This window comes from Sus scrofa, chromosome 1 (assembly GCF_000003025.6).
Source record: "Sus scrofa isolate TJ Tabasco breed Duroc chromosome 1, Sscrofa11.1, whole genome shotgun sequence".
Taxonomy (NCBI): Eukaryota; Metazoa; Chordata; class Mammalia; order Artiodactyla; family Suidae; genus Sus; species Sus scrofa.
Genome location: NC_010443.5, coordinates 143,297,736 through 143,325,384, shown reverse-complemented (window position 1 = coordinate 143,325,384; position 27,649 = coordinate 143,297,736). Strand labels below are relative to the sequence as shown.

Below are 27,649 nucleotides of genomic sequence, written 5' to 3'. Positions count from 1 at the left end.
GATTTTGTCTTCTTTCTATTTTTTCTTCACTTTGGCCCTCACAGGAATTATTTCCTGTGATGCACCATTCATCTGCCTAATCCCAACTTATCCCTCAGTTTCTCAGCTGTTTTTTTTTTCCCCTGATGCATTATTTTTTTTTTCTACTGTACAGCATGGCGACCCAGTTACACATACATGTATACATTCTTTTTTCTCACATTATCATGCTTCACTGTAAGTGACTAGATATAGTTCCCAGTGCTACACAGCAGGATCTCACTGCTAATCCATTCCAAAGGCAACAGTCTGCATCTATTAACTCCGAGCTCCCACTCCCTCCTCCTCCCTGCCTCCCCCTTGGCAACCACAAGTCTATTCTCCAAGTCCATGATTTTCTTTTCTGTGGAAAGGTTCCTTTGTGCCATATATTAAATTCCAGATATAAGTGATATCATATGGTATATGTCTTTCTCTTTCTGACTTACTTCCCTCAGAAAGACAACTTACAGATGGGAGAAAATAGTTTCAAATGATGCAACTGACAAGGGCTTAATCTCTAGAATATACAAGCAATTTACACAACTCAATAGCAAAAAAGCCAACAACCCAACGGAAAAATGGGCAAAAGACCTGAATAGACATTTCTCCAAGGAAGACGTTCAGATGGCTAACAAGCACATGAAAAAATGCTCAACATCCCTGATTATTAGAGAAATGCAAATCAAAACTACCACGAGATACCACCTCACACCAGTCAGAATGGCCAGCATTCATAAGTCCACAAATAACAAATGCTGGAGGGGGTGTGGAGAAAAGGGAACCCTCCTGCACTGTTGGTGGGAATGTAAGCTGGTACAACACTATGGAGAACAGTATGGATGTACCTTAGAAATCTATACATAGAACTACCATATGACCCAGCAATCCCACTCTTGGGCATATATCCTAAAAAAACTTTCCTTAAAAAAAGACACATGCACCCACATGTTCCTTGCAGCACTATTCACAATAGCCAAGACATGGAAACAACCCAAATGTCCACTGATATATGATTGGATTAGGAAGATGTGTATATATACACAATGGAATACTACTCAGCCATCAAAAAGAACAAAATAATGCCATTTGCAGCAACATGGATGGAACTAGAGACTCTCATCCTGAGTGAAGTAAGTCAGAAAGAGAAAGACAAATACCACATGATATCACTTATATCTGGAATCTAATATATGGTACAAAAGAACCTTTCCACAGAAAAGAAAATCATGGACTTGGAGAACAGACTTGTGGTTGCCAAGGGGGAAGGGGAGGGACTGGGAGGGCTTGGGAGCTTGGGGTAAACAGATGCAGAATGTTGCCTTTGGGATGAATTAGCAATGGGATCCTGCTGTGTAGCACTGGGAACTCTGTCTAGTCAATTATGATGGAACATGTAATGTGAGAAAAAAGAATGTATACATGTATGTGTAACTGGGTCACCATGCTGTGCAGTAGAAAAAACATGAATATAAAGAAATAAAAAAAAAAGACACATGCACCCGCATGTTCACTGAAGCACTATTCACAATAGCCAAGACATGGAAACAACCCAAATGTCCATTGACAGATGACTGGATTAGGAAGATGTGGTATATATACCATTTGCAGCAACATGGATGGAACTAGAGACTCTCAAAGAACTTATTTTAAAAACAGAAACAATCTCACAGATTCAAAACCAATCTTATAGTTATCATAGGTGAAATCATTGTGGGAAGGAAGAATTGGGAGGGTGGGAATAACACATATACACTACTGTATAAAATAGATGATTAATGAGAACCTACTGTATAACACAGGAAAATCTACTCAATAGTCTGTAATAACCCATATGGGAAAAAAAGTGGATATATTTATATGTATGACTAATTTACTCTGCTGTACACCTGAAATGAATACAACACTGTAAGTCAACTACAATAAAATTAAATTAAAAGTAAATAAAAACAAAAGAAAGCAGGGCAATTTCCTGTCCTCAAAGGGCTGAGCTCAGATAGGCTGGGTGAACCCAAGAGATTCCAAGGGAGTGGGGCTGGGTTTCCCTGGGATGCAGTTGACAGGGGGCCCAGTGAGCCTTGTGGTTCTGCAGCACATTTGCTGTCCTTAAGGGAGGCTTGGGCTCTTAGCCTTGGTGGCAGCGAGAGCAGCTCCAACCATTTGACCTATGGGCATTCCCTAAGATTTTAGCTGAAAACCACATTCAGCAAAAATCTTGCAACAATGCGACAGGTGAGGGTTTACTTTCCAAACTATACAAACAGTTTATACAATGTAACAACAAAAAAGCAACCCAATCAAAAAATGGGTAGAAGATATAAATAGACACTTCTCCAAAAAAGACATACAGATGCTCAAAGGGCACATGAAAAGATGCTCAACATCACTAATTATTAGACAAGCACAAATCAAAATTATAATGAGGTATCACCTCACAGTGGTTAGAATGACCATAATTAATAAGTGTATAAATAACAAATGCTGAGAGGGTGTGGATAAAGTGAACCCTCCTACACTGTTGGTAGGAATGTAAATCGGTGCAGCCACTTTATGGAGAACAGTATGGAAGTTCCTTAAAAAACTAAAAATATGATTGCCATATGATCCAGCAATCCATTCCTGGGCATATATCCAGAGAAAACTCTAATTCAAAAAGATACAAGCACTCCTATATCCATAGCAGCACTATTCACAATAGTCAAGACATGCAAACGACCTAAATGTCTATTGATTGAGGAATGGATTAAGAAGATGTGGTATATATACACAGTGGAATACTACTCAGCCACAAAAAAGCATGAAATAATGCCATTTACAGCAATGTGGATGGACCTAGAGATTCTCATACTAGATGAAGTAAATCAGCGAAAGACAAATACCACAAACACCATATCTGCTATATGTGGAATCTAAAATATAACACAAATGGGAAGTTCCCATCGTGGCTCAGCAGAAACAAATCTGACTAGTATCCATGAGGATGCAGGTTCGATCTCTGGCCTTGCTCAGTGGGTTAAGGATTCGGCGTTGCCGTAAGCCGTGGTGTAAGTCACAGATATGGCTAGGAACTCATGTTGCTGTGGTTGTGGTATAGGCTGGCAGCTACAGCTCTGATGCGATCCCTGGCCTGAGAACCTCCATATGCCACAGGTGTGGCCCTAAAAAGACTAAAATAAAATAAAACACAAATGAACTTATTTACCAAGCAGAAACAGACTCGGACATAGAAAACAAATTTATGATTATCAAAGGGGAAAGGTGGGGAGCACGATAGATTGGGGGCTTGGAATTAACACATATAAACTACAATATATAAAACAGATAAGCAACAAGATCCTGCTGTTTAGTACAGGGAACTGTATCCAATATCCAGTAATAACTCATAAGGGGAAATAATTATTTTAAAAAAGAAAAAGGCCTGCAAACAACTGCCAGAGAGGCATGAAGAGGACAGCATTACCTAATGTGCCGAGTCAGGAACTGGCTCGCGCAGGTGCCCAGAAATGTGGGTGAGAGGACAACATGTGACTCCCACTTGGGACTTCAGGGGAGGACACCCAGAGCCAGGTCAGGTGCCAAACCCAGCAAGATGAAGCTGTGCTCCTCACCTCTGCTCCTCAGGCTTTGCACAGGCTGGTGGATTGGAAAGCAGACCCTGCCTGTGTGAACTTTTGCAGCAGCTGAAAACTTCTGTGAGCAAGACCACGAGGAGCAGGCAGCCCAGGAGGCATGCAGACTGAGGAGGGCTGAGGACAGGCTCTGGCCACGGAGTTCAGTGTGGCTAGAATGTACAGTCAGGTCAGGAGAAGGCCCTAGTCTTCTATACTTGTCTGTTTCTTTGCTTTTGTGTTTGATTTGAGTTTGGTTTTAATGGGAGGGATTTGTATATTGGGAGTTTAGTGGAATCCACCCTCTCATTCATTCACTTTTTCATTCATCATTTCATTTACTACTGGAGTACCTACTACATGTCAGGAGGACCTACTATGTGTTGGGAGGACCTACTAGTTTAACCAAGTAGGACCTTATGGGGCCTTCCAAGAAGAGATCCCCACCCATGTCCTCCGCTTGCCTGTTGTATGTAAAAAAAATAAATAAAAACTTTAGTCAAAGAATAAATTTAGGAGTTTCCACAGTGGGTTAAATGGCACAGTGGGTTAAGAATCTGACTACAGCTGTTCCGGTTGCTGTAGAGGTGCAGGTTCGAACCCCAGCCCAGCACAGTGGGTTAAAGGATCCAGCATTGCCACAGCTCCAGTGTAGGTAACAGCTGTGGTTCAGATTCAGTCCTTGGCCAGGGTACTTCCATATGCCATGAATGCAGCCATAAAATTCAAATAAATAAAATTAAATTAAAAGAATAAATTTAATCAGAGAAGTGAAAAAATGTAGAAAGAAAGACAGTCAAGTAAGACAAAATAATAATACTTTAGCCATCCAACAAAGTCAAGGACCTTTTGTTCTTCCTCAAGGACTGTAGATAACATTCTGAGCCGTGTCCTTTGAGCTGTTGTGCAGAGACTAAAAACCCCACCAGGTGGAAGAAGTTAATTGCATGCTGCCCACCAGCACACAGACCCCAGACCCTGCTGGGGTTGATGATGCTGACTCCGGATTAGCTCACCACCAACCCATCAGGAGACTGTCCACGATGTGACCACACCCTGCTCCTTGAACACTACAAGACTCCTCAATACCCACTCCAGGGTAGGACATACAGTTCTGAGGGCACTAGCCTGCTGTAGCTCCCTCTGCCTGGCAAAGTAAAAAAGCTATTCTTTTCTACTTCACCCAAAACTGTCCCTGTGTTTCTATTCGGCACCAGTGAACAGAGGCCGAGTTTCAGCATCACTGTATGTTAGGAATTGTGCTACTTTACACCTGACATCTCCTTTAATCTTGTGACAGCCCTGCTATAGGTGGAGGAGGATGATGACATCTGCTTTGGCTCTGAAGAAAACCAAACAGCTTAAAGAAATCAAGCAGCTTGCTAAGCTCACATAGGTCCAGGGAATGTAGCCCCACCTGAGCCCTCGGTGTGTAAAATGCCAGGGGTCCTTTTCTGGACCATGATTTCCTGTTGCTGCTCAAGGCCTGTGAAGCAAAAAGGAAGACAAATAGGGTTTCCAGGGCCCTAGAACAGGAGCCAGTATGGACCAGGTTTATGCACATATCGCATTCAAATTTTGCAGTCTATGTTTTGTGGGTTTCCAAAATTACCTGCCACGATGGTAGACAGACAAATTAAATTCACAAGTTTCAGAAACAGCAAATCTCACAAAAGCATAAAGTTATGTGTATTATTTTAAAATTACATACATGTATATATATGTATATATATATATATATACTTAGCATGTAAGTACACGCACACGTACGTGCTCAATATTTTCAGTTCCAACTGAAACATTTATGATCTATTCCCTTCTGCTTTCTGTCCAGATAAGGCCCTTACTTTGTTCTCATTCACACAGTGCCCCCTGGGTGTGGCCAGAGGGGAGAGGGAGGGACTGGGACACAGCACTGAAGGGACAGGGGCTGATGGGCCCGTCCTCTGCTGTGTGTATGGGATATGCTGTGTATGTGTGGAGGTGGACTGAGTGTGGGGGTTCTGTCTACGCTATATGCATGGGTAGTGCATGCACTCAATGTGTTGTGTTGTGTGGCAGGTGTGCAGACTACACATGCATTTGTGGTAGGGGTGGGGTGTATGCTTAAGAGGTATGTGCATACATGTAAAGTGTGCAGGCATGTGAGGTATTTATATGCACATGAGATGTGTACATGTATGTATGTCTGTATTATGTAGTGAGTGTGTGTGCTATTTGGCAAGGGTTAAACAGTGGGTGTGTAGGGTGAATGGGTGGGGTGTGTGTGTCTGATGGGTATGGATGGTAAATGTGCAGTGTGTGCGAGTGTGAGTGTAGTGTTGCGTGTGCATACACAGGCTTCTGAGGGCAGGTATTACTGTCTCCCTACAGGGCAGCCACAGACACCCTGTGTGTATATCCCCCACATTCTCCCCTTAATCCTGGAAAATGTGGGAGATACACTAGACACCCATGTGCTCTGGGGACAGTGGCCATGCATGCATTCCATTGATGAGACTGCTTGCATTTGAAACCCATCCTGCTTTCCCTGAGCACCAGACCGAGACTCTGGGTGAGCGGATGACTGATGGTCCTCGGTAGCATCCGAGTGGGGCCAGGGCAACACCAAATGTGCATGTGTATAAGCAGTATGTGTATAAGCACCCGCTACACCGGTGGCATGGCACACAGTTTCCAGGTGGGCAAATTCACTAGGGGCACCTTCAGGCTCACCCAGCCCCGTCACTGATCTGCTGAGAACAGAGGCCTGAAATCATGGAACAAACTGATTAAAGCAGAGAACAATCAATTATTTTTGCAGACTCATTTTCTGAAATGGCTTAATCTCTGCCTAAGGCCAAACATTCCATTAATTCTGTAAGGAAGTCTCTCAGCCGCACTCCTGGGATGTTGCCCCAGTGCACCAAGGAAGGGTCTGTTGGCCTTGGGCTCCAGAGCAGGGCCCCCTTCCCCCACTTCTCCTTTCTCCAGCCACAAGGGAGATAGTGCTGGCTGCACAGGGACTGGAAGCAATGAAGGGTGAGGGTCACACCCCCTGCACTGAACTAGCTCTGCTGGGGCCGTGGGGAATCTACAAATGCCGCACTGTGGGAGCAGACCAGTATCAAAGCAAATAGGCCTTTCTGGATACCCTTTGAGTCCAGTATCCATTATAAGACAGCATTATTAGGAAAAAAGCTCATTTATCTCAACCGAAGTTAAACATCTAGATGATCCTCCAGCAAAATTACTGGCTTGTATCTAGTGATCTACAAATATGCTAATATTCCAATCATAGCCACTCTTGGTTTGCAATATTTGGTCCAAGCAAACGTAGAACTACCTAGATTTCACATCAGCATCTCTTGCTAGATCTTATAGGGTTATTGTGAAACTTTGCTCCACTATTTTACAATCCTCACTTGCAAAGCCCTGGCAAGTCTGCTTCAGCCACAGAGAGACAGAGACAAGATGTTGCAGAGCTGGGGCAGGCTCTTAGACGCATCCATCATAAACACATACACAAGCACGCATAAAAGTAGAGAGCTGGGAACATATCAAATCCCTTTCAACATGGGAAGTTACTTCTTAGTACTGCTGGTACATGAAGTTGTTTAAAATAAATGGGTCAGGATGTAGATGGATAACAAAATTAACTAAATGTTCTAAAAGGATTTGTAAAACATAAACAATAGCAGACAACCTATGTTCATGGTTTTGAAAAGTTCCCTTTGCTTATAAAAATGTATGACATCTAATAGCAAGGGAATTATACATCCTATACACAATTCATCAGTGTAACCTATGATACCACAAAGCTACACAGCTGATGTTGACTTCTGTCACATTAACTGTCTAATGTAACAACTTCTGTTTTGGAAGGAAGCAGTCCATTTGGAGATTAAATAGGTAATATTTACAACCGCTCTTTTCCACAGGTGCTTAAGTAATATTATTTTATTTAGAGAATAGATATATAATGCTGACATCAGTCAGCATGGGATTCTTTGATTTAAAAATATTATACACAAAACACTATATGTTTATTCTTATATTGAAGCATTTATCAGCAATATCACAGTAAACAAATTCAAACCATACTTGGGAGTTTTGTTTCTGGCAATGGAGAACTAGGTTGTTTCTGACCAATACTCACATTGGAAAAACTAGAAAACATGGCAAAATAAAGAAATATAAGAAATATAAGAAAGAAGGCTGTCTGATGACATCAGAGAATACGAGGGCAATAAGGAATTTTAAGGCTAAGATCTGGGAGAGGATTGAAGACAGGAGAGATAAGCTCTGCACTGAGAGCCACTTTCCCCATTGGGGGTATCACCAATGATGAGAGCAGTGGCAGAGAGGCTGAAAAGGTGAGCAGAGCTTTCAACACATCTGGATTTGGGAAGACAAAAACTGGAATTTAGGGCCCACAAGAAGAAAAGACCTTGGTCAAGACCTAGGTTTTCAGCTGGTAACTGTAAGGGCTACATCCTAAGAGTCATAGCGAACTAGAAATAGAGAAGCCATAATGGAAATAAGTCCAACTTCAAATCCCTTAAATTTCCAATTCTCTTAAAGTGGTCTTGGATTGCTAGTACTCCCATCACAACTTCTTGAAATAAGCAAATTTAATCCTTTCTGGAAGGAGATAAAATCATCCAGAGCCTAAATTTGTATCTCAAGTTTTAATATCCAAGATCCAGCATTCATTTAATATCCATAATCCAGGGTTATGACAAATCAAGACAGGACAGGAAAATAAGAGAAAAGCAAATGGAAGTAACAGAAAAACAGGAGATCTAGACAATGGAGTTATTAAACATAAACTTTAAAATAACTATAACAAATATGTTGAAGTTAAAGAACTTTGGCAGAGAACTGGGATATATAAAATAAGCCAAGAGGAAATTCTGGCACTGAGCAAGAGAATAACTAAAAATAAGAGCACAATGGTATCTTTAAGAGCTGACGTGGTACTCATTCAAAGAGAATTGATAAACTAACTGGAAGATAGATCAGAAAGAAAAGTCCAGTCTGTAGTGCACTCTCCCCCTCCCCACATACTCACACTCACTCACACATGCACACATATACACATACACACACAGTGGGGGTGGGAGGGTGGTGGATAAGAGATATAAGTGTAAGTATACAAACATGAGAACAGATAAGTATTATCAAAAATATGTACAACTGAGTCCCAGAAAGAAGAATATAGAGGGTGGGACAGAGCAATATTTTAAAAAAGACAATGACAGAATTTTCAAAAATTAGTGAAAGATATCCAGCCACAGATTCAGAAGTGATATGAACTACAAAGAGGAAAAATAGAAGGAAAACACAAGTAGGCACATTATAACAGAACTGATGGAAATCTAAGATGAAGAACATAATTTTAGAACCAGGAAGAGAAAAAAGACATTATGTTCACATGAGCAATAAGGAGATAGACAATTGACTTCTTAATGGAATAATGAAGGCCAGAGAAGATGGAATGATATCTTCAAAGGGCTGAAAGAAAACAAATGCCAGTCCAGATTTCCATATCTTGTAAAAATTATCCTCCAAAAATAAAAGTAAAATTAAAAAAAATCCAGATAAACAAAATCTGAGAGAACTTATTGCCAGTCAACCACACTAAGGAAAATACTTGAGAGTGTTGTTTGGACAGAAGGAAATGACCCCAGATTGAAGTCCAGAGGTAAAGGAAAGAATAAGGAGTAGTGGAATTTTTAAATGTCTAAATGAGTACTGACTCCAGAGAGAATAATGTTTGCTTTATGGGGTTTAAAATAGAATAAAATTATGGGACTGCATTAGCATGAAAAACAGGAGGGGGTAAATGGAGTTAAATTCCAAGTTCCCTGAACTGTCTGAAGTGTGGCAGAAGCAGTAATTTAAGAGGAACTCTGTTGTCAAGGATGTAGGTTGTAATCTCAATAGTAACTTCTAAGAGAATAGTAACGGATATAGGGCTAAAAAACTAGAGAGGGAAAATTAAATAATAAGCATTTTGATTTATAAAAAAAGCTAAGAAGGATGAAAAAAAAGGGAACAGAGAACAGAAAGGAAAAATAGAAAACCATGAGATGTTAGATCTATAATAAAATATATCAGTTATCACATCCAATGCAGGAAAATGAAATACTCCATGTTATAGACAGATTATTAGACTGGATTAAAAAAAACCCTAATTACATATTGCTTAGAAGAGCTACATCTTAAATACAAGGTGTCAGAAGTGTTGAAAGTAAAAAGATAGAAAAACATATAGTGCAAACACTAACCAAACAAAAGCTAATATAGAAATACTAATTTCAGAGAAAAGAGACTTTGAAGAAAGTAAAACTTTAATAAACTTAGAAAAAAATGTTTATCATGATAAAGGAGTCAGTCCAACAGGAAGAGGTGACAAGACTAAATGTACTAAAAAAAGTCCTCTGCGATCTGTTCCAAATGGATCGTGGTGCCTTACATGTAATAGTTACTCAGTAAATATTGTTGTTGATGAATAAAAAAAAATAAACTTCAAAACAAAAATAGACAGAAAATAAAAGAGAAATATACATACCCACAAACACAGCTGGACATTTTAACAAAACGCTTTCAGTCACTGATAGAACATGCAGATGATAATGGTCAGTATAGATTTAAATGCAATCTAGAACTGGCTTCTCAGCCATGGGGATTCCAAGGATCACTCTGCAGCCCTGTGGCTCCACTGTTTCAGTGTCATCCTTTTTAGTGTGAGGGACAAGAACCTGGGGCCTGGCACATCTGGCTACTTTTCCTTTCACTGTCTATATATGTAATAAACTGAAGCCAAAGGTGGTTTGTTTTATCTTTATCAGCTTTATCAGTCAGTGCTTGCCCTTGCCTTGGTGTGTGTGTGTGTGTGTGTGTGTGTGTGTGTGTGTGTGTGTGTGTGTTAGAAATCAATGACAAAAGATAAACAGAAAACTTTCAAATGCTTGGGAATACAGCAGAAATATCTAGCCTTCCATATAAATATCTGAAAAGAAGAGGCTTCATTAATTTAGTTAATGGTTGGCAAATTATGGCCTGCAGGCCAACTCTAAGCTGCCCCTGTTTTTGGAAGATGTGTAAGAACAGTTTTCACATTTTTTTATTTTTTATTTTTTTAGGGCCACATCCATGAACCTCCCAGGCTAGGGGTTGAATCAAGGCTGTAGCCATCAGCCTACACTGGCCTACGCCACAGCCACAGCCACACAGGATCCGAGCTGCATCTGCGGCCTACACCACAGCTCATGGCAATGACGGATCCTTAACCCACTGAGCGAGGCCAGGGATTGAATCTGCATCCTCATGGATGCCAGTCAGATTAGATTCCTCTGAGTCATGATGGGAACTCCAACTTTCACATTTTTAAATAGTTGAAAAAGAATAAGTGATGGAGACCATATGTGACTTGCAAATCCTAGTATACTTACTATATACGTCCTTTTGTAGAAAAGTTTGCCAACCACTGATTGAAGTATCCATATAAACTAGTTAAAAATACCAATTTTAATGAAAAGACAACAAGGGAAGGAAAAAAGTAACAAAGAACAGTTAAAGAAAAAAATCAATGATACGATAGATCTATAATCAAATATATTAAGCATTTATAAAGATAGCATCAGAACTTAATGAAATAGATAACTAACAATGGAAAGAATAAAGCCAAAAGGTCATTCTTTCGAAAGATTTAATGTAATCAATAACCTTGGAAATATGGATCTGTCTCTACCTCCATCTCTAATCTTCCATCTCCATCACCCATCTTCATCTCCCATCTCCATCTCTGTTTCTATCTCCACACTTCGTCCAAATTTAATACTGAATTAAAAGCAGTAGTATTTATTCTTATAGGCCTGATTGTTATTACCGAAATACTTTGGGCAGGAAGAAGAGGGGGATTATGCTGACAGCTCCAAGATTATGACATACACTTTAACATTTCACAGCAAACCATGGAGAATAGTACTAGAGGAACAGCCATGATTAATTAGGCAAATGACACACAGTGACAGAATAATATATCCTAAATATCAAGAAATAAAAAGAAAATGAATCTGAAACTGGTCTTTTCAGTGGTCTTTTGGGACCCTCCCTGATGGACTTTGGCACATCTGGTCCTTTATCTTGAAATGAAATAAAATTATGTTGGGTGAAGGGAATAAAAGTGCAATTTGTATGAAGTATTGATTACTGCTCTCTACTGGGGCCCTATTATATACTTGGTGCTGTACACACATTATTTCATTAGATCACACCACCATTTTAATCTGCAGAAACTGAGGCTCAGATTTAGATTGCTTTGTCCAGTGATCCCCTCAGGTCAGGAAGTGGTGGACCAGAACGTAAGACACAGGATGGTCTAACTGGCTTCAGCAAAATTCACAGAGACACTTCAGTTAACTGATACTCCAACTGGCCCTGATGACAATTTCCCTCCCCTGCCAGTAGCTGCTTCTATCTTCTTCCGTGTGTGATGGACTCCAAGATAGCCCCCAATGATCCCACCAACTGGTTTTTTTTTTTTATTACTCAAATGAATTTATCATATCTGCAGTTGTATAATGATCATAACAATCCAATTTCACCACCTACTGTTACTTGTACCTTTGTGTCATCCCCTCTGCATTCGACCAGGGTTGATTTGTGTGACCAGGTATGGCAGAAATGATGAGATGTCGTTTGTGAAATATCGGGGTTTCCACCTTGGGCTCCTTTTCTCTCTCCCTCTATTTCTTGTTCTCTCTTCCTCTCTATTTCTTGTTCTCTCTCCCATCACTCACTCTGGGAGAAATCAACCAACGTCTCATGAGAATAATCAGGCATATATTCAGGCAAGGTCCCCTGCCAAGAGACCCGCCAGTTACCATGTGAGTAAACCTGAATCAGATCCCCCAGGCTCAGCCTTCAGATGACAGCATCCCCAACTTGACTGCAATCTCATGCGAGATGGAGCCAGGCCTACACAGATAAGTCACTCCTGGATTATCAAGTTCCAGAAATACATATGTGAGAACATACATGAATGCTGGTGGTTTTTTTGTTTTTGTTTTTGTTTTTTTTGTCTTTTTCCAGGGCCGCACCCGTGGCATATGGAGGGTCCCAGGCTAGGGGTCTAATTGGAGCTGTAGCCTACGGCCTAGGCCAGAGCCACAGCAATGCAGGATCCGAGCTGCATCTGCAACCTACACCACAGCTCACGGCAACGCCGGATCCTTAACCCACTTAGCAAGGCCAGGGATTGAACCCGCAAAGTCATGGTTCCTAGTCGGATTCGTTAACCACTGAGCCACGATGGGGAGCTCCTCATTGCTTCTGTTTGCTTTGGGTTTAATTCGTTCTTTTTTTTTTTTTTTTCTTTCTAGTTTTTAAGGGGGAAACAGAAGTCTTTGATTTGAGGCCTTGCTTCTTTTCCAGCAGGGGTGGTTAGCAATGGAAAGACCCCGCCAAGGTACTGCTTGTTTCTTCTATTATTTTTTTTCTTTTGCTCATGCCCCTCTTTCAGGAACTCCAATTATACTATTTTAGGCTGACTGCACTTCTTCCAAAGTTCACTGATGTGTTTTAAATTTAATTCTATTTTATCTCTGTTTCATTTTGGATAGTTTCTATTGCTATGTCTCTATGCTCACTAATCTTTCATTTTCTGTAATACCCCAGCTGCTCTTATCCTATTGAGTTTCTCTTTAATCTCACATAGTTTTCACATCTGGAAGTTTGACTTGGATCTTTAAAAATGTCTTCGACACCTTTACTTAAATTTTTGAACACATAGTTTATTCAACTCTGCTATTGTTTTTATAACTTTCAGTACCTCTTAATAGCTTTGATAATTCTAGCATTTATGTCAGTTCTAGGTTGGTTTTGATTAAATAACTTCTCACTATGGGTCATACTTTTCCATGTCTTTGCATTCCTGCCAACTTTTGATTGGATGACTGAGAATGTGAATTTTATACTGTTTGGTGCTGGAGGAGTTTATATTTCTGTAACTGTTTACTGAGCTTTGTTTTGGAATATAGTTACATTTCTTGGAAACAATTTGATCCTTTTGTGCTCAACTTTTATGGTTTGTTTTATTTTATTTCAGGGTTAATTATTTGCCCTTACTGAGGCAAGACCCTTCTAGAAATCACATTCAGTGGGTACAGACACTGCCCTTGGTTCTGTGTCGCAGTGGGCACTGTTTCCTCTAATCTTAGTTGGGTCCTTCTTCGATTGCCTGTAACATCCCCACACACAAGCAGCAGCCAGCACTCTACTAAGTAGCAGAGGCAAACCCTCAATAAATCACTGGCATTCTCTCTGCTTCTCTCTCCCCTCTTGTGTTCTGATCTCCTTTTCTTTCCAACCCCCAGCTCTGACTCCCTACCGCAGGGAGTCCACCAGGCTCCATCTGGGATCCTTCTGACACCACATCCCAGAAACACTCTCAAGGTAGTGCGCTTGGCAACCATAGGACTACCCTTGTATGTTTCTTCTCATCTTTCAGGGATCACTGTCCTTCCCTGCTTAATGTTCAGTGTCTTGTTTCTTTTTTTTTTCCAATTTAATTTTTATTTTATATTGGAGTATAGTTGTTTACCATGTTGTGTTAGTTTCAGGTGTATAGCAAAGTGATTGTTATACATATATATTATTCTTTTTCAGATTCTTTCCCCATATAGGTTATTACAGAATACTGAGTAGAATTCCTTGCACTGCACAGTAGGTCCTTGTTGATTATCTGTTTTAGATATAGTAGTGTGTAAATATTAATCCCAAACTCCTAATTTATCCCTTTCCCCACCTTCCCCTTTGGTAACCACAGGTTTGTTTTTGAAGTCTGTGAGTCCATTTCTGTTTTGTAAATAAATGCATTTGTATCATTTTTTAGATTCCATCTATAAGTGATATTATGTGATATTTGTCTTTCTCTGACTTACTTCACTTGGTATAATAACCTCTAACTCCATCTGTATTTCTGCAAATGGCATTATTTCATTCTTTTTTATGACCAATATTCCATTGTACATACCTCAATCTTTATATATTTCTCTGCTGATGGACATTTAGGTTGCTTCCAGGTCTTAAGTACCTTGTTTCTTATACACTGCTCTTTCCTCTTTTCTCAAGCACGAGGCAAACACACTTCCTTACACTCCATCTTGGCTGGAAGCATTAGTTTCCTGGTGCTGTTTCTAAACAATTGTTATGGAAAGTTTCATAAGCATCCAGAAATATATAGAAGATTATAATGAACCCATCTGCATCCATCACTCAGTTTTAATAAATAATCAACTCATAGCTAATCTTATTTCACTCTCTTTTTTTGGTCTTTTTAGGGCTGTACCCATGGCATATGGAAGTTCCCAGGGTAGGGGTCTAATTGGAGCTGCAGCTGCCAGCCTACACCACAGCCACAGCAATGCAGGATTCAAGCTGCATCTGAAAACTACACCACAGCTCATGATAATGCTGGATTCTTAACCCACTGAGCCGGGCCAGGGCTTGAACCCACGTCTTCATGTATACTAGTTGGGTTTGTTACCTCTGAGCCACAATAGGAACTCCTTGTTTCCCTTCTAATCTCAGCCATTCAACCACCTCACAAATCTCGGAGTGATAACCTTTCATCCATCAGTATTTCAGTGTGTATATATTTCTTAACACTACCTCAGTAACAATATCATACATAAAACTAATTAACAATAATTTCTCAATATCATCAAATATTGAGTAGTGAGCTACATGAGGAGGAGGCAGGAAGAAGCTGTGAGAGTGGCAGTGGGTACCACTGGAGGGTGTTAAAGGGAAAAAGATCCTACCAACTGCATCACATGCTTCATCAGAAGTCCACCCACAAGCTGCTGGAGATGCCCCTTCAATGCAGTTCCCATCACTGAGGACATGGGGCTGGGAGCCCAGGAGGAATGTGCCTATTGGGAGCAAAGTGAAAGAACCCAAAAAGGTGGGGCAGCCCGAGGGGAGATGTCCTCAAGAAACACCACAGCAAGGTGGCTGGCTTCCCAGAGAGAAAGAGAAAGCATTTAATTTCAAGCAGCCAGTGATAGTGCCTGGGGTGCCAATCTTCCCGCATGGAAAGGAAACGAGGGATCTACTTGATCAGAATGCTGAAAGAGAACTCACCACAAACGGTCCTAATGGTCTGTTTGTTTTTACCAGTATTTAAATATAGTCACCTGTCTAAGGAGAAAATGCACCCTCCCAAATGCAGCCAGAGGAGATGTCTTGGAAGTCTGATCCTGGACGGTATTTTTTTTTTTTTTTTGGCCATTTTATCTCAAATATGTGTAATTTATTTGATTACAGGGCTGCCTCCACTAAGGACAAGATGATAGGGGGAGCAGCCTGTGGTTTCATATCAGATTTCTAGATCCATAGGTAATCCCAGCTCTGGCTAGAGGGCATATGGCTTTCTTCCCTAATTCAGGATTCTCAGTCACCAGGCCACTTTTTCATTCCCACTCAGGAATACAGCGACTTGCTCACAGTAGCCCTCTAATCATGCGAATCTGAAGAAAGTTAAAGCAGTGATTTCTTCCAGTAAATCAGGTGGCATGTATTTAAGATTGGGCTTCAGATCTAGCTTGATTGCAGAAAAAGGATGCTCCAGGTACATATAGTGTGGTACATCCGACCTTGGGTCACTTTTACTTATTATGGTAATTATAAGAGTGATACCTCCTAGAATAATGAAAATTAAAAAAAAAAAAAACAACAGTGGGACCCAATTAAACTTAAAAGCTTTTGCATAGCAAAGGAAACCATAAAAAAAAGAAACAAAAAGACAACCACAGAATGGGAGAAAATCTTTGCAAATGAAGAAAACATCAAGGGCTTAATCTCTAAAACAAACAAACATCTCATGGATCTTTATATATAAAAACCCCCTTAAAAACCCAATCAAAAATGGGCAGAAGATCTAGATAGACATTTCTCCAAAGAAAACAGACAGATGACCAAAAAACATATGAGAAGATGCTTGACATCACTAACTATTAGAGAAATACAAGTCAAAACTACAATAAGGTATCACCTCACACTGGCCAGAATGGCCATCATCAAATAGTCTACAAACAATAATCGCTAAAGAGGGTGTGGAGAAAAGTGAACCCTTCTACACTGTTGTTGAGAATGTAAGTTGGTACAACCACTATGGAGGACAGTATGGAGGTTCCTTAAAAAACTAAATATAGAATTACCATATGATCCAATAATCCCACTCCTGGGCGTATATCCAGAGAAAACCATAATTCAAAAAGATACATATTCATTACAGCATTATTTACAACGGCCAAGACATGGAAGCAACTTAAAAGTCCATGGACAGAGGAATGGATAAAGAAGATGTGGTATACAATATACAATGGAGTATTATTCAGCCATAAAAAGAGTGAAATAATGGAATATTATTCAGCCATAAAAAGAGTGAAATAATGCCATTTGCAGCAACATGGATGGACCTAGAGATTAGCATATTAAGTGAAGTAAGTCAGACAGAGAAAGACAAATATATATCATTTATATGTGGAATCTGAAGAACTTATTTATAAAACAGAAACAAATTCAGAGATTTCAAAATCGATCTAATGGTTATTATAGGAAACTGCAGAGGGTTGGAAGGGAGGAATTGGGAGGGTGGGAATACCATATACACACCACTGTATAAAAAAGATGATTAACCAGAACCTACTGTATAGCACAGGAAAATCTACTGAATAGTTTGTAATAACTTATATGGGGAAAAAGAATGGATATGTTCTTATGTATAACTGATTCACTTTGCCAGACCCCTGAAACTAATACAACACTGTAAGTCAACTATACTCCAGTAAAATAAAAAGAGTGACCATCCTGGAGCCCACTGGATGTTTAATAAGTTTAACAACTTATTAAATGTCCATTGTGGATGTTTAACAAGTTCGTGTGGTTCGAGGAGCCGAAGCATCCTGAATCAGCCACTGCAATTGGCCAGGCTCCAAGCAGAGATCCTTTGGGTGCCTCCCACCTCTGCCTCTTGTTCTGATTCTATCTTGCCCATATGTTAAAGGCTCCCCAGCAGCCTGGTGGGTTTGCTATGGGTGGATCCTATGACCATCTCCCCCCAACTCCATTTCTTGGGTGTAGTCTCTGGAGAATTACTGCATTTATCCAAGTCACCAGCTGCTGTCCCCATATTGTGAGACTGTTTTCAAAGGCCAGATGTAAAGTTTAATGGAATTACCTTGACTGGCAAGTGATTGGGAATTGCCTCCCTGTGAGAGCTGGATCACCATTTGCAAATTTCCAAACAATACATATTTCAAACCCAAGGAACCTAGGATTGGAAAGGATTTCCATATAAACAATTCTAGACACTTTAGTTATTAAATTACCAATTCAACTGGTAAACATACTGCATGCATCTTAAAATATGTGGACAGCTTCCTATGTGTATATATATTTTTGAGAATATAATTTAAATTGTCACCATTTTCCTTAATTCTGCAAATTCCACAAAGATTCTGAAAAAATAGACTAGGGACATGTGAGATGTTAATTTCCAGTTAATATTTCTCCTGAATGCAACCTGGATTATTATTTTTTTGTCTTTTTTTTAGGGCTGCACCACAGTCACAGCAACACCAGATCCAAGCCGCGTCTGTGACCTACACCACAGCTTACGGCAACGCTGGATCCTTAATCCACTGAGCGAGGCCAGGGATGGAAACTTCATCTGCATGGATGCTAGTCAGATTCATTTCTGCTGAGCCACGATGGGAAGCCCTGGATTCTTTATTCAAGGATTTTTTCCCCATGGATAGCAAGATAAGTGAGGCATGGGTCCACTGAAAAAATATCTTGGTAAAGCTGCAAGGACAGAAATTCACGGTTATTGTAAAAGTGTGAGAGTTGCCTTCTCTTTAAGTAGGGAACCGACACTTTATAAACCACTCATCTGATCTCCCACTTGAAAATCTTTTTAACCAACTTTTAATATATGTCAAGTGGCCAGACAGTGTCTGGCACATCAATGTTAGCTATTAGTTCTATTTCTTGAATAGTCTTTGTGGTCTACTGAAGTGGCATTTTATTTAAAAAGTTAATTAGTTACATCATAAAACGGGTTACTCAAATATTCCTCCAGTGATTAGTTAAAGCTTTCTAAGTGTACACAGCATATGAAGTGCTATTATATCTTACAAAGACACACTGAGTATAAGGATGAATGGCAGGTGATCTGGCTTTGCAGAAAGAAGCTGGTTTTTAGCAACACAAGTGGATTCACATGCTGGTTTTGCTATGTTCTGGCTGTGTAAGTTCAAGGAATTTTCTTGGCTTGGGTTTTCCTGCCTGTAAAATGGGAAAGCTAAGACTTTGTTAACTTGTTGTGTGGATTAAAAGAGACATCACTTTTTATTTTTATTTTTTTTTGTCTTTTTAGGGGCTGCACCTGCATCACATGGAGGTTCACAGGCCAAGGGTCTAATCTGAGCTGTAGCTGCTAGGCTATGCCACAGCCACAGCAACATGGAATCTGAGCTGCATCTGTGACCTACACTGCAACTCATGGCAACGCCAGATCCTTAACCCACTGAGCAAGGCCAGGGATCAAACCTGCATCCTCATGGGTGCTAGTCAGATTCACTTCTGCTGAGCCATGACAGGAACTCGGAAACATCACATTTAAAGAGCCTAGCATCTGACACTGAACAATGCACCATAAATGCTAACTACTGTCTTTGTTTTTAAGAAATTCTAATTTAATGAGGAAAACAAGTATTTGATCAATGATCAAATAAGACACAATCAAATATATGTTACAATAGAAATCTGCAGAGTTCTGAGGGATGGCGAGGAATAACCAATCCATTCCAACTCTTCCTAGAAACTTCTTCCCAGGTATCTTCTCTCTCATGCCTCAAATCTTTGCTTCCATTCCAGTTTTTCATGAGGCCTTCTCTGACAACCCTAACTTAAAATTATATCCATACCCACACCCAACCCCCTACCTCCTCCCCTTGATATGGGTTTCTCTGTAGCACTAACCCCTAAAATGCATGCTGTTCATTGTCTGTCTCCACGCAGGTGAGGATTCCAGTCTGGTGGCTTGTTCCTAGATTCCCAGAAGCCAAATCATACCACTGAGGGGCTAGCATGTGCCAGGTGTTGGGGAACACAGTGAGCAAAACCCAGAGGGGTCCCTGCTGTCATGGAGCTCAGAGTTTAATTTGGAAGAGAAGCAGAATTCAAGAGCAAGACAGAGCATGTGTGTAGGAGTGGGGAGTGGGCAGCATGAAGCGCTCAAGTGAAAGCACAGAGGTGGATGGTGTCTGGGAGGAGGATGGAGAACAGATGCAGTAGAGAAGAGGGGGAAGGGATGGAGCAAGTCTGATGCTGGAGGGACTTCAGTACCATGTGGAGGAGTCTATGCACAGGGTAGGGGATGTCAGAGGAATCAAGGGAACAGTGACCCAACCTGACCTTTGTTTCACAAGGACCACTTTACCAAGGGGCAAAAGGCAGACATGAAAGAAATAGGCAGCCAGGTAAGGACACACCCTTTCACCTGGAGGCTGATCTATGTTCACCTCCTCTGCCTTTGTTTATCTCGCTATACTTACCCTTCCTGTCTTTTTTTGGCCAGATTTCTATCATCCTACATTACTCTTTCTTCTCATCTTCCTCCCTCTGCTATATTGTGATTCCCATCATAGTGGTGTGTTTTTAACTTTTTATTTTGAAATAAATTAAATAATTAAAAGCACGATTTTGTTTTTTGTTATTGTTGTTTTATCTTTTTAATTAATTAATTATTTTTACTTTACTCTTTTTAAAAATACTGAGGTAGGGCACTCCTGCTGTGGTGCAGTGGGTTAAGAACCTGACTGTGGAGGCATGGGTTTGATCCACAGCCTGGTACAATGGGTTCAAGATTTGGCATATACCACAGCGGGTTATGAACCTGACTACTATTCATGCGGTTGAAGGTTCAATCCCTTGCCTCTCTCAGTGGGTTAAGGATCCGGTGTTGCCACGAACTGCAGTGTAGATCACAGATGCAGCTCAGATCTGTTGTTGCCATGGCTGTGGTATAGGCTGCAGCTGCAGCTGACCCCATCCTGAGAACTTCCATGTGCCGCAGGTGCAGCCATAAAAAGAAAAAAGAAATTGAAATATAGTTGATTTACAATGTTTTGTTAGCTCCAGGTATAAAGCAAAGTGATTCAATTATATGTATATATCTATTCTTTTTCATATTTTTTCCCATTTAGATTATTACAGAATATTGAGTACAGTTCCCTGTGTTATATACAGTAGGTCCTTGTTGTTTTTCTATTTGATATATAGTAATGTGTACATGTTAATCCCAAACTCCTAATTTATCTCTCCCTGCCTTTTCCCTTTGGTACCATATGTTTGTTATCTACATCTGTGGATCTATTTCTGTTTTATAAATAAGTTCATCTGTACCTTTTTTTTTTTTAGATTCCAGATATAGGTGATATCATATGATATTTGACTTTCTCTGACTTACTTCACTTAGTATAGAAATCTCTAGTTCCATCCATGTTGCTTCAAATGGCATTATTTCATTCTTTTTTTATATGAAAAGCTGAGTAATAATAGTCCATTGTATTATATATACACACATACACATGTCTTCTTTATCTATTCATCTGTCAACAGATATTTAGGTTGCTTCCATAAAAACACACAAATAGTTTTTAAAAAATTTTAAGAACTCTTCTTCCCTTGTAAACCAGTTTTATTCTTTTTTAAGAATCATGCAGCAATTCACAAATATTGCATCCTTGACACCCCCACTATAGGGTGCCCATGAGTGTGGGCACATGTAGCCTTCACCCGGCTTCTGCCTCCACTGCAATTTTTTTTTTTTGTCTTTTTGCCTTTTATCGGGCCACTTCCCACAGCATATGGAGGTTCCCAGGCTAGGGGTTGAATCAGAGCTGTAGCTGCCGGCCTACGCCACAGCCACAGCAACTTGGGATCCGAGCTGCGTCTGCGACCTACACCACAGCTCACGGCAACGCCGGATCCTTAACCTACTGAGCAAGGGCAGGGATCGAACCTGCAACCTCATGGTTCCTAGTCGGATTCGTTAACCACTGCACCACGATGGGAACTCCCCTGCAATTTTTTTTTTTTAACCCTTAGAAAAATCTGAGACCTCCCAATGAAAACAGTTCATTCTTTGAAACACTGGCTTTTAGAAATTGCATAATCTAAATAACTTTGACAACTTAAAAAGTCCTCCTATTATACCCTTCCCATGTATAAAAACAGAGGACAGGTTCAGGTCCACAGTATATGAGGAAGGGACACCCCACCCATCTCTCCTACTGAAAGCAGCTATATGCCTAGACAGCATGCCGGGAGCAGCTAGTGGGAACGGAAAAGTAAATGAGTGCAGGTAGAGGAGAAGAACTTCAGAACTGGTGAGGAGTTCACTTTTTACTTCCAGTCTCCCAGTGTGAACTCAGTGCAGCCCCAAGCCCAGAAGTAGGCATTAAACTCCAAGAGAAGACCTCTTCTCTGGCTTAAGAAGCAGGAAGGTGTCTCCAATGTTCAGAGAGGGTGTAAAAATCCCTTCTTTATCTTTTTTTTCTTAAAAACTTCTTCTCAGTTCTCCTGTGCCCCAGAACTTCTTCCCAGTTCTTCTGTGGCAGCAATGGGAGATACCAGGAAATCAGAATGGACGATGTGGAACTTCTTCTCCAGTCAGAGGAGCCAGAGTTCCCAGTGGGCAGGGTGAACCCCACTGCTGCTGTTCTCTCTCTGGCCTCTGACTATTCAGCTCTGAGATGGGCACAAATCAAGTGTGTGGGAGCATAGGGCAAACAAAGCCCCAGGTCCGGGCTGGAGGGCTAGAGAGCAACGTCTCAGGGATCCAAAACCAATGAGGAGATTATAAAGCAGGAGCTTGGGAAAGCAACCCCTTAAAGTTGTTTATGAACTCTTGGGCTCACCTCTGAGCTGCACATAGATCTGACCCTAAATAGATTCTAGAGACTTGGGTATTAAAATATGGGACAGGCTACTGCTTAAATCTCAGACTAGCCACAAGGTGGTCCACACATGAAACAGAGCCAAATAGCATTTCTCAAAGACTTGATCTTAAAAATCACAATCCACAGAAGTCTTAGGGAACTCAGAATTTGTGTTCTGAACCCAACTGGGTTAATTACTTTCTAAGAGAATAATAATAATACTTGCCATAAAATTGAAAAAACAACCAAAGTCTCAAAACATAATATTCAAAATATCTACAATACAATCCAAATTACTCACCATATAAAAAGCCAGAGAAACCTCAACAGCAATTCTGGGATGCAACAGATATTGGAATTATCTGACCAAGACTTTCAAGCAGTTGTTGTAAATAAGTTTTGGGTTAGATGCAAACTTTTACTTTTAGAAAGGATAAGCATCGACATCCTACTGTATAGCACAGGGAGCTATATCCAATCTCTTGTGATACAACATGATGGAAGATAATATGAGAAAAAGAATATATATATATATATATATATATACACACACATATATATATATATACACACACAACTGAGTCACTTTGCTGTACGGCAGAAATTGACACAATATTGTAAATCAACTATACTTTAATAAAAAGTAAAAATAAATAAAAATTTAAAAAATTTCCAACAATTTTTAAGAATGCTCTTGAAAAATATGGAAAGATTCAGAAAAGAAGTAGAAGATATAAAGAAGAATCAAGTGATAAAAAAATAAAAGTAAAAATAGGAAGAATCAAGTAGAAATGTCAGAAATGAAAAAATTCAATAACTAAAGTTAAAATTCATTGGATGGGCTCAGTAATAGAATGGAAGTAATAGAGAAGTCAGTATACTTAAAAGTAGATCCACAGGAGTTCTACAATCTGAATAATTGATAGAGAAAAGATTGAACGAGAAAATGAGTAGAACTGGAGGGACTTGTTGGACAATAACAAAAGGTCTAACCTTTACCTAAGGTCTAATCCAAGTCCCATTAGGAGAGGAGAATGTGGGGGCAGAAAAATCTTGAAAGGAATAAAGGCTGGTTTACTATTAGAACGCAATTGATGCAATATGTTATATTAGCAATTTAAAGAAGAGAAACAACTCGTTCATATCAATTGATGTAGATAAAAGATGCATTTGAGAAAAAGAATCATGATAAAACTCTCAGCAAACTAGGAATAGAAAAGTATTTCCTTCACCTGACAAAGAGCATCAACAAAACCCCTAGCTAACATTCTACATAATGGTGAAAGACTAAAAGTTTTCCCCCTAAGATCAAGAACAAGACAAGGGAGTTCCATTTGTGGCTCAGTGGGTTAATATCCCAACATAGTGTCCATGAGGATGTGGGTTCAATCCCTGACTTCACTCAGCGAGTTAAGGGTCTGGTGTTGCCATGAACTGCAGCATGGGTGACACAGGCAGCTCGGATCTGGCATTGCCTGTGGCTGTGGCATAGACCCACAGCTGCAGCTCTGAGCTGGCTCCTAGTGTGGGAACTGCCATATGCTGCAGGTGCAGCCTTAAAAAAAAAAAAGAAAAAGAAAAAGAAAAAAAGAACAAGGTAAGGATGTTCCCTTCCACTACTCTTATTCAATCTTTTACTGGAAGTCCTAGCCAGAATAAGTCAAAAACCAATAAATAAAAGGTACACATTGGAAAGGAAGAAATAAAACTTTCTATATATGAAAACAACATATACAGTCTAGAAAATTTCACAGAATACACACAAATACACACACACAGAGTCCTGAAAAAATAATTGAGTTTAGCAAGATTGCAGGATATAAAGTCAACATGCAAAAATCAATTCTATTTTTATATGCTAGCAATGAAAAATTAGAAAGTGAACTTTAAAAAAGTACCATTTAGGGAGTTCCCGTCATGGCACAGTGGTTAACGAGAATCCAACTAGGAACCATGAAGTTGCGGGTTCGATCCCTGCCCTTGCTCAGTGGGTTAAGGATCTGGCATTGCCGTGAGCTGTGGTGTAGGTCGCAGACGCGGCTCAGATCCCGTGTTGCTGTAGCTCTGGCGTAGGCTGGCAGCTACAGCTCCGATTCGACCCCTAGCCTGGGAACCTCCATACACCGCGGGAGCAGCCCAAGAAATGGCAAAAAGACAAAAAAAAAAAAAAAAAAAAAGACAAAAAAAAGTACCATTTAAAGCAGTCCCATCTCTCTCCAAAGATATATCTCACAAAATATGCATAGGATCTGGTATATTAAAAACTACAAAATATTAATGAAAAAACTCAAAGTCCCAAATAAATGACTATACTGACTTCATGGATTGGAACATATAACATAGCATTTATTTATAGATTTAACATAATTTCAATCAAAATTCCAGCAGGAAATTTTATATTGGTAAGCCATTCCTCAAGTTTATATGGAAAGTGAAAAAAATAGTATGCATGAAACACTTTGGAAAAAGAGTAACAAAGCTGAAAGAATCATGCTGATTTTAAGAATCACTATAAAGCTATAGTAATTGGGGAAGTATTGGCAAAGGAATAGACATATTGATCAATGGAATAGAACAAGCATTGAGAAATAGTTTCCCACAGATATGCTCAGATGGTTTGTGACAAATTTACAAAGGTGATTCAATGGAGGAAGAATAATCTTTTCAAAAAATGGTTTGAACATCTATATGCACTTTTATGAACATTGTCTTAAATCTCATGTTACACAAAAATCAACTCAAAATGAGTCAATGATCTAAATGAAAACATAAAAGTATAAAACTTCTAAGAGTTTGCATAGGAGAAAATCTTCATGACCTTGTCATGAGATGGTTCTTAGACATGTCACACAAAGCACCATCCATAAAAGGAAAAAATGATAAACTGGACTTCCTCACAATTAAAAACTGCTCTGCTAAGGGCACTGTTAAGAGAGTGAGCAGTCAAGCACAGCCTGGGAGAAAATATTTGCAAATCACATATCTGACAAAGGATTTATACTCAGAATATATAATAAGCTCTCAAAACTCAACCATAAAAAAACAACAACTGCATTTTCCTGAGAAACAGGCAAAAGGCTTGAACAGACATTGAACCAGGGAAAATACCCAGATGGAAAATAATAACTTGAAAAAATTCAGCATCATTAGGGAAATGAAAACTAAAATGATAAGGAAATACCATTCCAAACCTACTAGAATGTTTTAAAAATAATAAAGCCAAGTGCTGGTGAAGCTGCATTTCTGGTATAAATGCAAAATGGTACAGCTACTCTGGAAAACAGTTTCACAATTCCTTAAAAAGTTAAACATACACTTAACATATGAACAAGCACTTGTGTTTACTCTTGTGTTTACCCTGCAAAAATTAAAACTGTTCTCAAAACCCCCTGTTGTTTTTTTTTCTTTTTATGGCTGCACATGCTGCATACAGAAGTTGCTGGGCCAGGGGTCGAACTGGAGCTGCAGCTGCAGCAACACCACAGCCATGGCAATACCAGATCTGAGCCTCATCTGCAGTCTATGCCACAGCTTGTGGCAATGCCAGATCCTTAACTCACTAAGGCCAGGGATCACACCTGCATCCTCACAGAGACAACGTTGAAAAACTCTTATTCTTAAGTGTATCATAGCTCTAGTCATAACTGCAAAAACTGGAAACGACCGAATGTCCCCCACAGGGGACTGGCTAAACAATCCGTGGTCCATCTCTGAGCATCACCCAGCAACACAAAGGGACAAACCATGGACCCACACACAACAGCTCAGATGAATTTTGAAATGATGATGGGGAGTGAAAATATGCCAGTTTAAAAAAGATTAGGTCCTGTGTGACACAATGAACATGACATTCTTTTTTTTTTCCTTTGGCCACACCCGAGGCATATAGATTTTTGGGAGCCAGGGATTGAAACCATGCCACAGCAGCGACCTGAACCACAGCAGTGACAACAATGCCAGATCCCTAACCTGCTGTGACACCAGGGAACTCCAGAACATTCTTAAAAGACACAAAAAGCAAGAAGATAAAGATGAAGCAAGTGGCCAGGGTTGGAGAAAGCAGGGCAGTAAAGAGCAGATGGGTATGGGGGGCAATGCCATGGTTCTGAGCGCTGAGCATCAGTGATAACACAAATCTACACACATGTTCCAGTTCTTCTAACTGTACATACAAAAGCCTTAAAGGATAAAATTAGAAAACGGCTGACAACTTTTTTTTTGTCTTCTTAGTGCTATACCCTTGGCATATGGACGTTCCCAGGCCAGGGGTTGAACTGGAGCTGTAGCTGCCGGCCTACACCACAGCCACAGCAACATGGGATCTGAGCCTCATCTGAGACATATGAGATCTACAGTACAGCTCATGGCAATGCCGAATCCTTAACCCACTGAGCAAGGTTGGGGATCAAACCTGCATCCTCATGGATACTAGTCAGATTGTTTCCACTGAGCCACGATGGGAACTCCAGAGCTGACAACTCTTGCTTCCAAATGAAGGTTAATGTTAGTACCAGTTGCAAAGATGGAAACAGCTGAAAAGGCCTTCTCCCACTATGAGTGTCTGCTACATGCTGATCACTGCACAGAGCACCTTACACCACAACTTCTAATGTTCCTAGTCACCCTGGGAGGTGGGTTAGGCTCAAAGTACAGAAGAAGAAGAAAAAAAAAAAAAAAAACAGAGGCTAAGAGAAAGAAAAGCATTTGCCCTACATCTCACAGCCAGTAAATGCTAAGCCTGAACCTGACCGCAGCCCTCACGGCCAACTTCACTGAAAACCTACTTTTCTACTCCAACTGATCACTGAAATTAAGAAAAGCAGTGCAAGCTATTCGGGTGACACTGAATAGCACTTTGACTTACGTATATCACAAATATTCTCTAAGCAAGTTTAAGTCTAAACTCTGAGTTTGCGTAAAATTCTGGGAAGTCCAGGGAAATTTAAAAACTGTGTTATGGCACTGCCATTTTACCAGCATCTTCCAACTGGTAGATCTTCATATTCAATGAGATTGAGTAGT

The 27,649-nt window shown here is 40.0% G+C and overlaps 1 protein-coding gene across 3 annotated transcripts in view; it reads right to left on the bottom strand.

Annotated features, from left to right (window-relative positions):
- Positions 1-27,649, bottom strand: part of OTUD7A (OTU deubiquitinase 7A) — a 317,129-nt gene that overhangs the window by 100,921 nt on the left and 188,559 nt on the right. The window lies entirely within an intron of this gene.